Below are 12,364 nucleotides of genomic sequence, written 5' to 3' on the forward strand. Positions count from 1 at the left end.
CGTGATGTGTTATGACCAATAATGTTCAACTGGCAACACACAGCACTAAACATTTATCAGACGTTCACTTGTATTCAGCTCAGAGGAAATATCCAAATGTAATGGGGATTGTGGGTATAATCATTTGTTGCCAAAATGTTTGTTTCCTCCAATAGAAATGGCTGTAGGGTTTAAAGTTCAAGCCACAACAACCAATTGATATCCCTGTTTGAACTATCCCTCTATAAAGAGCCCTTATTGGTGTACGGTTCTTTGCTTAGTGTTGAAATGGGAATATGAGTGGGTGAATGTTTAACTGTATGGGTACAAAGGGCAGCACTGTCAATACTGGTGGAGAGTGGCCTCCCAGTCCTTGGCACACACTTGTGAGTCATCAGCTAGATTGTAGGTGAGGCATAGCTGTAGAGAGCTTAGGAGAAGTGTGAATTTCAACTCCGTAATAAGAATCCATTCATAATATGAGCGACATTCATTATTTGATGAAGAATAAATGAATGATAGAAATAATCAAAATACATTTAGTTAATTATTGTAATGGGTCCTATGTGTGGCTGGTGTAGAGAGTCAGGCGCAGGACAGCAGATATGAGTCAGCAACGTACTTTTACTCAAAATGTCAAATATACAAAGTAACAAATACACGCACACCATGACAGACCGAAAATACAATAAACAATCACTCACAAAAAGCCATGGGGGAACAGAGGGTTATATAATGAAACAGTAATTGTGGGATTGAAATCAGGTGTGTAAAACAAAGACAAAACAAATGGAAAATGAAAAGTGGATCGGCGGTGGCTAGAAGCCCGGTGACGTCGACCGCCGAACGCCGCCCGAACAAGGACAGGGACCGACTTCGGCGGAAGTCGTGACAATTATTCCACCTTTTCATGTATGTGAATTAAAAACATGGGGTACATTTCATCAGCTGATACTTCAGACAACACAAATTCACCACAAATAGAACCTGAATGAACAACGTTCCTAGACAATGTTTATAATCTGCTGATATTCAACAGCCGAACACCATACAGATGTAGGATCTTAATTTGAGCCAGGTTGCTACAGCAGGAAAATAATCATGCAGCAACAGGAATTATTATGTAGATTATAATTTATGGACATTTTGATATAGGGGTTGATACATTTATCGTTAGGGCAAATCCAAGTCTGACAATTTTAAAGTGGAAATCGCAAACTTTGGAAGCCTTTTTCAACTTCGAATACATTACAAGTTTGCATTTCCTCCTGTGAAGGAAAACTCTCAGCAACAGAATAATGATTACATTAAGATCCTACATCTGTTGATGGATCAGTGCATCCACAGAACAATAACCTATCGCAGTGCAAATAAAATGGAAGCGATGTATGCCTTATATGTCACGTCGTGACCATAGAGAGCTCTTATTTTCTATGGTAGAGTAGGTCAGGGCGTGACTGGGGGTGTTTATCTAGTTTATTTAGTTATATGGTGTTTGGTTCCAATTTCTTTTTTCTATGTTGGGTTTTTTGTATGATCCCCAATTAGAGGCAGCTGGTCATCGTTGTCTCTAATTGGGGATCATATTTAAGTAGTTGTTTTTCCCACCTGTGTTTGTGGGAGATTATTTTGAGTTAGTGCATGTAGCACCTCTGTCGTCACGGTTTGTGTTTTGTTTATAGTTTATTGTTTGTCTTGCAAAGTTTCACATTAAAATAAAATATGTGGAACGATACCCACACTGCGCCTTGGTCTCCTTCCTACGACAAATGTGACATTGTTACAATTGTATATAAGTGATCATAATGCTATTTTCTTTTCTCATTATCCCTAGCCCTCCCTCCCTCCTCTCTAGTCCACCCCTGTGCAACCCCAAATGCATCCCCCTCCCTAGTTTCTCGACCAGCAGATGTTAAAAAGAGTGGTTTTCCCCCTCCATAACCCTCAGAGCCGCCTCCACCTCCACCCTGGCATCTAATTAGGGTTGTACACAAAGACTCCCAGATGTCAGGATTGTCCGTGGACCTTTGATTGCATCCATTCCACCCGGCTGACTTGCTGGCTGGCTGACTTACTGTCTTACTGGCTGGGACGAGTGCGTAATATAGCCATAGACGTGTGTCTCTCTTTGTTGTATCTGTGTCGCCCCCCATACAGAAGACTGGTTTTACACAGCGTAAATTGGGTTTGGTGTAAATCATTTGGAGAAAGGAGGGGCTGTTGTGTGTGAGGAGATAAGGAGATGAGGATAGGGAGGTCCCTGTGGGATTGTATTTTATGATGATAGCGTGGGCCAGAGATCATCACAGACGTAATCTGTTCCTAGTATCCTATGGCCTATTTATGCTGTTCCCTTGGCCAATAAACAGACGAGTGAGACTCCATCAGCTTCTACAGCATATGGGATAGACTGGGTATCAAACCCAGGTCTCAGGACTGTGTTAGCCCTCTGAGCTAAAGTCTATAACCAATTCTTCGGGACTATCCCAAATGTGCTACTCATCACACAAGTGTATGTTCACTGAACCACCTCTGTTACATACAATTATAATAATAATAAACTTAATAACAATAACAATATATGCCATTTACCAGACACTTTTATCCAAAGCGACTTACAGTCGTGCGTGCATACATTTTACATATGGGTGGCCCTAGCGGGAATCAAACCCACGACCCTTGGCATTGTAAATGTATGAAATAATATCCCTGAAATCCATTGGGGACATTTCCAGCCACTTGGACTTTTCACTGACGTTACCGCGGACATTTGAATATTAAGTCTTTGTGAAATATCACGTGATGCATTTATGTAGACACATGTTATTGTAGTATTTTCAACATTCGGCTGGTGATGTAAGACACTGGTCTACAGACTGGTCTATTTCCTCTCTTCTGCTTTCGGGCCAGTTGCACATATTTCTCCGAACTTGACCATGTCAGAAGCTGTTTATCCAAGATCGAGAGTAATTTGCTTTATTCAACCATTAGTTTTGTCCTTGTACGTTATCACGTTTCACTACCTTCCCCATTCTCATATCTGACTCCAAATGTGTTTGGTTAAGCTTTAACGACCTCCTATCGACCACCCGTTTCTACACAACCTTACAGACCTGCTGCACTGCAAGGGTCACTTTTGCAGAGCGGGAATTGCCCCCCATTCATTTCAATGAAGACTGGGCATAAGCTGAACGGCTACATTACAGGCTCTCACTGCTCAGCGTAAACGTATTCTCTGGTTCTATTTTTCTGACTCCCCTGTTAGAGTTTACCCTACATTCAATGGAAACGGTGTCATTGCATTTGACTTGTTAATCTATTACGTTTTTCGAGTCAGGGCAGTCAAGTTCAAACGTAAATCCATTTGAATCATTTGCTCTCGATTACCCACAATCCCTATCTGGCCGTCTGCAGGAAGCGTGGGGGCTTTACATCCAGTCTAATCTTTAGAGAGAAGGCACTAACTGAAAATGTAATCTAAACATGGAATGAGAATTACAGCTGACGTAATGTCCTGGCACACATAGCAATCAGACCTGGGTTCAAATACTATTTGAATCATTTCAGATACTTTGGGCATTTGTTTCAGCCTGCCAGATGGGGCAGGTTTTGTAGTTTTGTGACAATTCTATTGGTTCCGTTGCGCCAGGCAAGCTCAATCGAACCCAGCGAAAGTATTTGAAATGATTTCAAACAGTATTTAAACCCAGGTTTGATTGACATCAAAGCTACTGAATGTAGGACCATTAGGGAGAAAATAACAAGAACAGGAACCGTCTGTGTTGGTGGCATAACGGGAGGAAGCCTGCATGACGTCCTGTCCTGTCGTTGATCAAGCCCTTTCCTTCAACGCTTAGATGTAGAGCAGCAAGAACGGGCCGACCAACCCGGCAGAACTGGTTGAAATGTCATCATAATGACGTCATTTCAACCAGTTTCTGGTTGTAATGATGTAATCTCAACCAGTTTTACCAGTGCTGGGGTAAGAGCAATCAATGAGTAGTCAATTGGGTTTTAGATTAACCATTTTTGTGTGGGTTTGAAATGCTATCTGGATATTAGCAGTATATTGACTGAACCTTTTGGATATGAGAGATTGACAGTGGATGTAGCATTTTGATGTCAGCAGCATACTGACTGACAGGTGTAGTCAAGCCATTTGAGATCTCAGCCAGGGTGGAACAGACAAGCCAGAGACAGAGGGCCTTGGGACCAAGGGGATGTGGTTAGAAGACAATCTGTGAAGGCAAGTAAACCTGGAATAATTTAGCCTTAAAAGAGATGAATTGTATTCAGTACCCAAAGAGATTTTCTCTTTTGAAGTGGCTCCTAGAATACGCAACATACTGTAAATACACACACAATCCATACATTACATACTATACAGCGGTCATGACAGAAGGTGCCTGACCCTTGGCGGTCACTGTGCGACCTTTGACCCGGGCGCTTCACTGATGAGGAAGTTGTGTGCTTATTCTGTGGCAGGGCTGAGTGGAGGCACAGAGCTCTTTGTAGAGGAGTAGTATGCGTGAAGTGAAGTGTTTATCTTCTCCCTTAGCCTCCATTGGCCCGGTCGCGCTGGTTCCCAGCTCTGTTTGGAGAAGCCTATGAAAACATGAAGTAGGAGAAGGGAGGGAGGGGGACAGGAAACATATCAACTCAGGGATGATCAGCGGAGTGAGGCTCTCCCTCTCTCCAACACTTCCGGTTGCTATCAGGTTAGCAGAGCGAGCACAACAATAACGGAACGATAGAAGTGGTAAGGAAAAAGAGAGAGATCGGGTGGGAAGCCAGGAAAGGGGAGGAAAGGAGAGAGAGGGAGAGAGAGAGGGGGAGAGGGAGAGAGGGAGAGCGAGAGAAAGAGAGAAAGAGAGAGACGCCACCGCCACCTTCTCAGCTTCAAAGACGCAAAATATAACATGGACTCTGAGCTCTATAACAATTAGGGTGATTGCTCTACTAACTTACTACAGCCTCACTACTGGTGTACCCACCAGCCAACTGGGAGAACCAAGGATAGTGTCTCTCCTGTACAAAAGAGTGATCTTTGGCTTCTCCCCACCCCTCCCCTCCCACAGTGGCTCCCATGACCGTGGCGGCGGGCTGCAGCGGAAGAGGAGGACCATGAACCGACACCTGGAGAGGAAGAGCAGCTAAAGAGACTGACGCTGGACAGCAGCTTGGTGGTAAGTTAAAGGGGCAAGCTCCTCTCTCTGTCTCTGTCTCTCTCTGTGTCCCTGTCACTCTCTGTGTCTCTGTCTCTCTCTGTCTCTCTTTCTCTCTCTGTGTCTCTGTGTCTCTCTCTCTCACTCTCACTCTCTCTCTCTCTCTCTCTCTGTGTGTGTCTCTCTTTCTGTCTCGCTCTCTCTGTCTCACTCTCTCTGTCTCGCTCTCTCTGTCTCTCTCTCTCTCTGTGTCAAATCAAATCAAATGTTATTTGTCACATGCGCCGAATACAACAGTGAAATGCTTACTTGCAAGCCCTTAACCAACAATGCAGTTCAAGAAATAGAGTTAAGAAAATATTTACTAAATAAACGAAAGTTAATTTTTTTTTTTAAATAATAAAATTGTATGTATATATATATTTTTATATATATATTTTTTTAATATATATTTTTATATATATATATTTTATATATATATATATTTATATATATATATATATATATATTTATATATATATATATATATATATATATATATATATATATATATATATATATATATTTTTTTTTTATATATATATAAATATATATATATATATATATAACACAATAAAATAACAATGAGGCTATATACAGGGGGGTACCGGTACAGAGTCAATGTGCGGGGGTACAGGTCTCTGTCTCTTTCTGTGTCTTTCTCTGTCTCTCTCTCTATGTCCCTTTATGTGTCTCTGTCTCTCTCTGTGTCTTTCTCTGTCTCTCTCTCTATGTCCCTTTATGTGTCTCTGTCTCTGTCTGTGTCTCTGTCTCTCTCTCTGTGTCTCTGTCTCTCTCTGTGTCTGTCTCTCTCTGTGTCTGTCTCTCTCTATGTCTCTCTTTGTGTCTCCCTCTCTCTATGTCCCTTTATGTGTCTGTCTCTCTCTGTGTCTCTGTCTCTCTTTGTGTCTCCCTCTCTCTATGTCCCTTTATGTGTCTGTCTCTCTCTGTGTCTCTGTCTCTCTTTGTGTCTCCCTCTCTCTATGTCCCTTTATGTGTCTGTCTCTCTCTGTGTCTCTGTCTATCTTTGTGTCTCCCTCTGTCTATGTCCCTTTATGTGTCTCTGTCTCTTTATGTGTCTCTGTCTCTTTCTGTATCTCTGTCTCTCTCTGTGTCTCTGTCTCTCTGTGTGTCTCTGTCTCTCTCTGTGTCTCTGTCTCTCTCTGTGTCTCTTTCTCGCTATGTCCCTTTATGTGTCTCTGTCTCTCTCTGTGTCTCGGTCTATCTGTGTCTCGGTCTCTCTGTGTCTCCATCTCTCTCTATCTCCATCTCTCTTTGTGTCTCCGTCTCTCTGTCTCCATCTCTCTTTGTGTCTCCGTCTCTCTTTGTTTCTCCGTCTCTCCCTGTGTCTCCGTCTCTCTCTCAGTGTCTCCATCTTTGTCTCTCTCTGTGTCTCCGTCTCTGTCTCTCTCTGTGTCTCCGTCTCTCTCTGTGTCTCGGTCTCTCTCTGTGTCTCGGTCTGTCTCTGTGCCTCCGTCTCTCTGTGTCTCTGTCTCTGTGTATATGTCTCTTTCTCTCTCCTTCACTACAACTCACACAGGTTAGAGAAAAGTACAAACCAGACCTGGGTTTGATTAAGCCTGTGCCCAGAGTGCCAGATGGGCGGGATTTGCAGTTGCACTTTTGGGACTACTCCATTGGTTCCATTGAGGTTAACTCAATCAAGTGCAGCTAAAGTTTTTAAAACAAAACAGCTACTATTTGGCTTTGAACCCAGGTCTGGTACACTAAACATACCCTGTCAGACGGTTTGAGAAAAAGCAGCCTCCTCTGGCTGTGTTTGTGTCGACGTGATTGACAGGCTTATCTATCCCCCGGTGTCTAGAGCGACACACAAGACTTTGAGAGTGGAAACTTGTTTTTGTCAGGGTTAACTCAAGGTGAACTCAGTATTAAGTGCTCCTTTGGAATGTCAAGTACAAGCACGTCTGTCTGTGGTGGTAGGTCTCGATTATGGCCTTCCCGTTCTTATTTTTGTTTTCACATTGTTCTTTCCAGCATGGTTCCAGCAACTATGGTGGATGTTTAACCAGGCCAGCACAGTACAACCTGCCTTAGCTTGGCTTGGTTTAGCCCTAGTGTAGGGTGTCCAACCACTCTGCCCAGAGTGGGTGGTTATGAAATTTCACTTCCTTATGTTATAAAATGAAATACATTTGACCAGGATATTCTTCACGTTCTGAATCATTCAGTGGGGGGTCTTTCTTTAATATATCATTAACATTATATTCAAAATGTCAGATACATCTGGCAATAAGCAACGAACTCTGTTGTCAGAGCGGTGCCGCTTCTCACAACGACGCGTTGCGGTGGTCTCCTGCAGAGTTGTTCCACACGAGGTGAATTGAATGTTAGAGGCTTTGAAAATAAAACGCTTGCGGTAGACTCAGTGCTCCGTTGATATTTCTCAGAGATACGCTTGTTTTTCGGAGAAATCTTCAAAAAAGAACAGGAATTTCCCATTAATATGAAAAGCCATATACTAAAATATGAAAATACCACATGTCATGTCTCAAAATTGATATCTATCTTACCTCTATATTGTTTTATGTCCTTCGGATTCAAGAAGAACGATGAGAGTTTAACGGTGAGCCTGTCAGTTTGCCTTAATTCTCTCACAGCATCCAGCCTAGCTGACATACTGTTTTTTTGCGGGTTTTTCACCACTTTTAGTCTCTGGCCTCCATTGATTTAGTTACCCTAATCTTGGTCATCCTTCAAGGGTAAAAACTAAAATAACTTTGGAACAGATTAAGATAGAGACATGAGGTTTGGACCATTGGTTTTCTTAAAGGAATATCTACAGAATTCATAGATTTTACCCATTGGTCAAAAGATGCATTTTTGATTGGACACCTTCCCTAGTGGGAACGAGGTTTATGTGTATCAGAAATAAACTCAGCAAAAAAAGAAACGTCCCTTTTTCAAGACCCTGTCTTTCAAAGATTATTAGTAAAAATCCAAATAACTTCACAGATCTTCATTGTAAAGGGTTTAAACACTGTTTCCCATGCTTGTTCAATGAACAATAAACAATTAATGAACATGCACCTGTGGAACGGTCATTAAGACACAAACAGCTTACAGACGGTAGGTAATTAAGGTCACAGTTATGAAAACTTAGGACACTAAAGAGGCCTTTCTACTGACTCTGAAAAACACCAAAAGAAAGATGCCCAGGGTCCCTGCTCATCTGCGTGAATGTGCCTTAGGAATGCTGCAAGGAGGCATGAGGAATGTAGATGTGGCCAGGGCAATAAATTGCAATGTCCGTACTGTGAGACGCCTAAGACAGCGCTACAGGGAGACAGGACGGACAGATGATCGTCCTCGCAGTTGCAGACCACGTGTAACAACACCTGCACAGGATCGGTACATTCTAACATCACACCTGCGGGACAGGTACAAGATGGCAACAACAACTGCCCGAGTTACACCTGGAACGCCCAATCTCTGCATCAGTGCTCAGACTGTCCGCAATAGGCTGAGAGAGGCTGGACTGAGGGCTTGTAGGCCTGTTGTAAGGCAGGTCCTCACCAGACATCACCGGCAACAACGTCGCCTATGGGCACAAACCCACCGTCGCTGGACCAGACAGGACTGGCAAAAAGTGTTCTTCACTGACGAGTTGCGGTTTTGTCTCAGCAGGGGTGATGGTCGGATTTGCATTTATTTAGCGTTACACCGAGGCCTGTACTCTGGAGCAGGATCGATTTGGAGGTGGAGGGTCCGTCATGATCTGGGGTGGTGTGTCACAGCATCATCGGACTGAGCTTGTTGTCATTGCAGGCAATCTCAACGCTGTGCAGGGAAGACATCCTCCTCCCTCATGTGGTACCCTTCCTGCAGACTCTTCCTGACATGACCCTCCAGCATGACTATGCCACCAGCCATACTGCTCGTTCTGTGCGTGATTTCCTGCAAGACAGGAATGTCAGTGTTCTGCCATGGCCAGCGAAGAGCCCGGATCTCAATCCCATTGAGCACGTCTGGGACCTGTTGGATCGGAGGGTGAGGGCTAGAGCCATTCCCCCCAGAAATGCCCGGAACATGCAGGTGCCTTGGTGGAAGAGTGGGGTAACATCTCACAGCAAGAACTGTCAAATCCGCCCCCCTTGTTCAGGGACACATTATTCAATTTCTGTTAGTCACATGTCTGTGGAACTTGTTCAGTTTATGTCTCAGTTGTTGAATCTTGTTATGTTCATACAAATATTTACACGTGTTAAGGTTGCTGAAAATAAATGCGGTTGACAGTGAGAGGACATTTCTTTTTTTGCTGAGTTTATGTGACGCGGAAATAATTGGTTTAAGTCATTTTCATGAGAGAAGGAAAGATGTTGATTAAATGGTGGTCATGAAATGACACTGAAAAGTGGTTCACTTTCATTCACCATTATATGATCATATCCTCAAATCACTTCAGCGGGACATCACGTGCCCGATTACTGCGCCTTGTTTATGACACCCTATGTGATAACAGGCGGTGCAATTACCGTTTGAAGATTTGGCATATGGTGTTTATTGCTTTAATTTGACACGGGTTGGCCTGGTTCACTGTCCAGGCTGATACTGGGCCATATTAACCACACGCCATACTATTCAACAATATTGGTCTGTTCATTTACTCATGCATGCGTTGTCTCTTCCTCTCTCAAGGGACAGCTGGAGCTAGATGCGCCTGTTTTATAGTGTACACATGGAGAATGAATCATATTATGACTATTAAGACTGGTAGACTTATAGGCACAATCGCGTCATCTACCATACTAGTTCCCAGACATTTCTGTAACACTAACATAGGTTGTCTATAGTCCATTATCAGCTATTATGTGTGTACATCTCAAAATTGACACTGCATTATGACTGCGTTGTAACTCATTGTGAGGGTTTGTAATGCATTATAGATATTGGTGACATAGAAAGTGTTACCGACAGTTCTTATATCAGCTGGAGTATATAGGGGCAGAATGGGGTTTTGTCGCCCTAGGAGAGGAGCAGAAGGAGCCCTGTAGCATTTGTACAGGGCTCGTGTTGAGCTAGTGACAAAATGGGACCAGCGAGCTGAGTTGTTACCCAGGAACGGGGGCACTATGGTGGAACATGTCTGGCTCTGGCCTGCCCTGGTGAGGAGGGATGTGGATGATCCCAGCCAGGGTTCCAGAGCCCTCGTGGCCCTGGCAGAGAAACTCACTAAAGCCTGTAAACACTCCCTTTCCTGAGAGGATATGAGCCTCCCGATACATTTATTTTCCCAAGCATCTGTGAAAACAAGAAAGGTCATTTCTGACATTCCGTCTGGCGACAGGCCCAGCATTCATGTTCCAGTTTCCAGCTCGAATCAGAATGTACCTGTATCTGGTCACCGGATAGACAATGGGTCTATGAATCTATGAACATAGGGATTTTGTGTAATTGTTCAACACATTGTCTGCCAGTAGATTTGAAAGCATTACATTTGTCGGCTCCCTTTGTTGGGATATGTAAAGTATTTTGACAATGTTTGTAAAAAGGATCCAACACTTTCAAAAAATGTTTTGGCCTAAAATGACATACCCAAATCTAACTGCCTGTAGCTCAGGCCCTGAAGCAAGGATATGCATATTCTTGATACAATTTGAAAGGAAACACTTAGAAGTTTGTGGAAATGTGAAAGGAATGTAGGAAAATATAAATCATTAGATCTGGCAAAATATAATACAAAGAAGAAAAAATAAACTTTTTTTGTATTGTTTTTGTGCCATCATCTTTGAAATGCAAGAGAAATGGCATAATGTATTATTCCAGCCCAGTTGCAATTTAGATTTTGGCCACTAGATGGCAGCAGTGTATGCACAAAGCTTTAGACTGAACCAATAAACCATTGAATTTCTGTTCAACATTTTGTGTCAAGACTGCCCAAATGTGCCAAATTGGTTTATTAATAACTTATAATAATAACTTTCTAATGATCAATTAGCCTTTTAAAATGATAAACAGATAAATGATAAACAACGTGCCTTTGGAACACAGGAGTGATGGTTGCTGAAAATGGGCCTCTGTACGCCTATGTAGATATTCCATAAAAAATCATCAGTTTCCAGTCATTTACAACATTAACAGTGTCTACACGGTATTTCTGATCAATTTGATGTTATTTTAATGGACAAAAAAAATGTAATTTCTTTGTGGAATAGTACCTACTGTACATACACTACTGATCAAAAGATTTAGAATACCTACTCTAAGGGTTTTTCTTTATTCTTTATTTTTTATATTTTATACATTGTAGAATAATAGTGAAGAACTCAAAACTATGAAATAACACATATGGAATCATGTAGTAACCAAAAAAGTGTTAAACAAATCAAAATATATTTTACATTTGAGATTCTTCAAATAGCCACCCTTTGCCTTGATGACAGCTTTGCACTCTCTTGGCATTCATGAGGTAGTCACTTGGAATGCATTTCAATTAACAGGTTTGCCTTCTTGAAAATACATTTGTGGAATTTTTTTCCTTAATGCATTTGAGCCAATCAGTTGTGTTGTGACAAGGTAGGGGGTACACAGAAGATAGCCCTATTTGGTAAAATACCAAGTCCATATTTTGGCAAGAACAGCTCAAATAAGCAAAGAGAAACGACAGTCCATCATTACTTTAAGACATGAAGGTCAGTCAATACGGAAAATTTCAAGAACTTTGAAAGTTTGAAAGTGCAGTCGCAAACACCATCAAGCGCTATGATGAAACTGGCTCTAATGAGGACCACCACAGGAATGGAAGACCCAGAGTTACCTCTGCTGCAGAGGATAAGTTCATCAGAGTTACCAGCCTCAGAAATTGCAGCCCAAATAAATGCTTCACAGAGTTCAAGTAACAGACACATCTCAACATCAACTGTTCAGAGGAGACTGCGTGAATCAGGCCTTCATGGTTAAATTGCTGCAAAGAAACCACTACTAAAGGACACCAATAAGAAGAAGAGACTTGCTTGGTCCAAGAAACATGAGTAATGGACATTAGACTTGTGGACATTTGTCCTTTGGTCTGGAGTCCATATTGGAGATTTTTGGTTCCAACCGCTGTGTCTTTGTGAGACGCGGTGTGGATGAACAGATGATCTCCGCATGTGTATTTCCCTCTGTAAAGCATGGAGGAGGAGGTGTTGTGGTGTGGGAGTTCATTGCTGGCGACACTG

The 12,364-nt window shown here is 42.4% G+C and overlaps 1 protein-coding gene across 4 annotated transcripts in view; it reads left to right on the forward strand.

Moving 5' to 3' along the window:
* LOC106574435 (nck-associated protein 5) overlaps positions 1-12,364 on the forward strand; it is a 165,823-nt gene that overhangs the window by 14,174 nt on the left and 139,285 nt on the right. For 3 of the 4 annotated variants that reach the window (XM_045697634.1, XM_045697633.1, XM_014150324.2), the window contains exon 2: positions 5,058-5,165. The gene's annotated coding sequence lies outside the window, so the exon portion shown is untranslated. Of the gene's footprint in view, positions 1-4,503; positions 5,166-12,364 lie in introns of those variants that run through there. The other variant, XM_045697632.1, reaches the window with a different exon arrangement.

The sequence above is a fragment of the Salmo salar genome, chromosome ssa16, assembly GCF_905237065.1.
Source record: "Salmo salar chromosome ssa16, Ssal_v3.1, whole genome shotgun sequence".
Classification (NCBI taxonomy): Eukaryota; Metazoa; Chordata; class Actinopteri; order Salmoniformes; family Salmonidae; genus Salmo; species Salmo salar.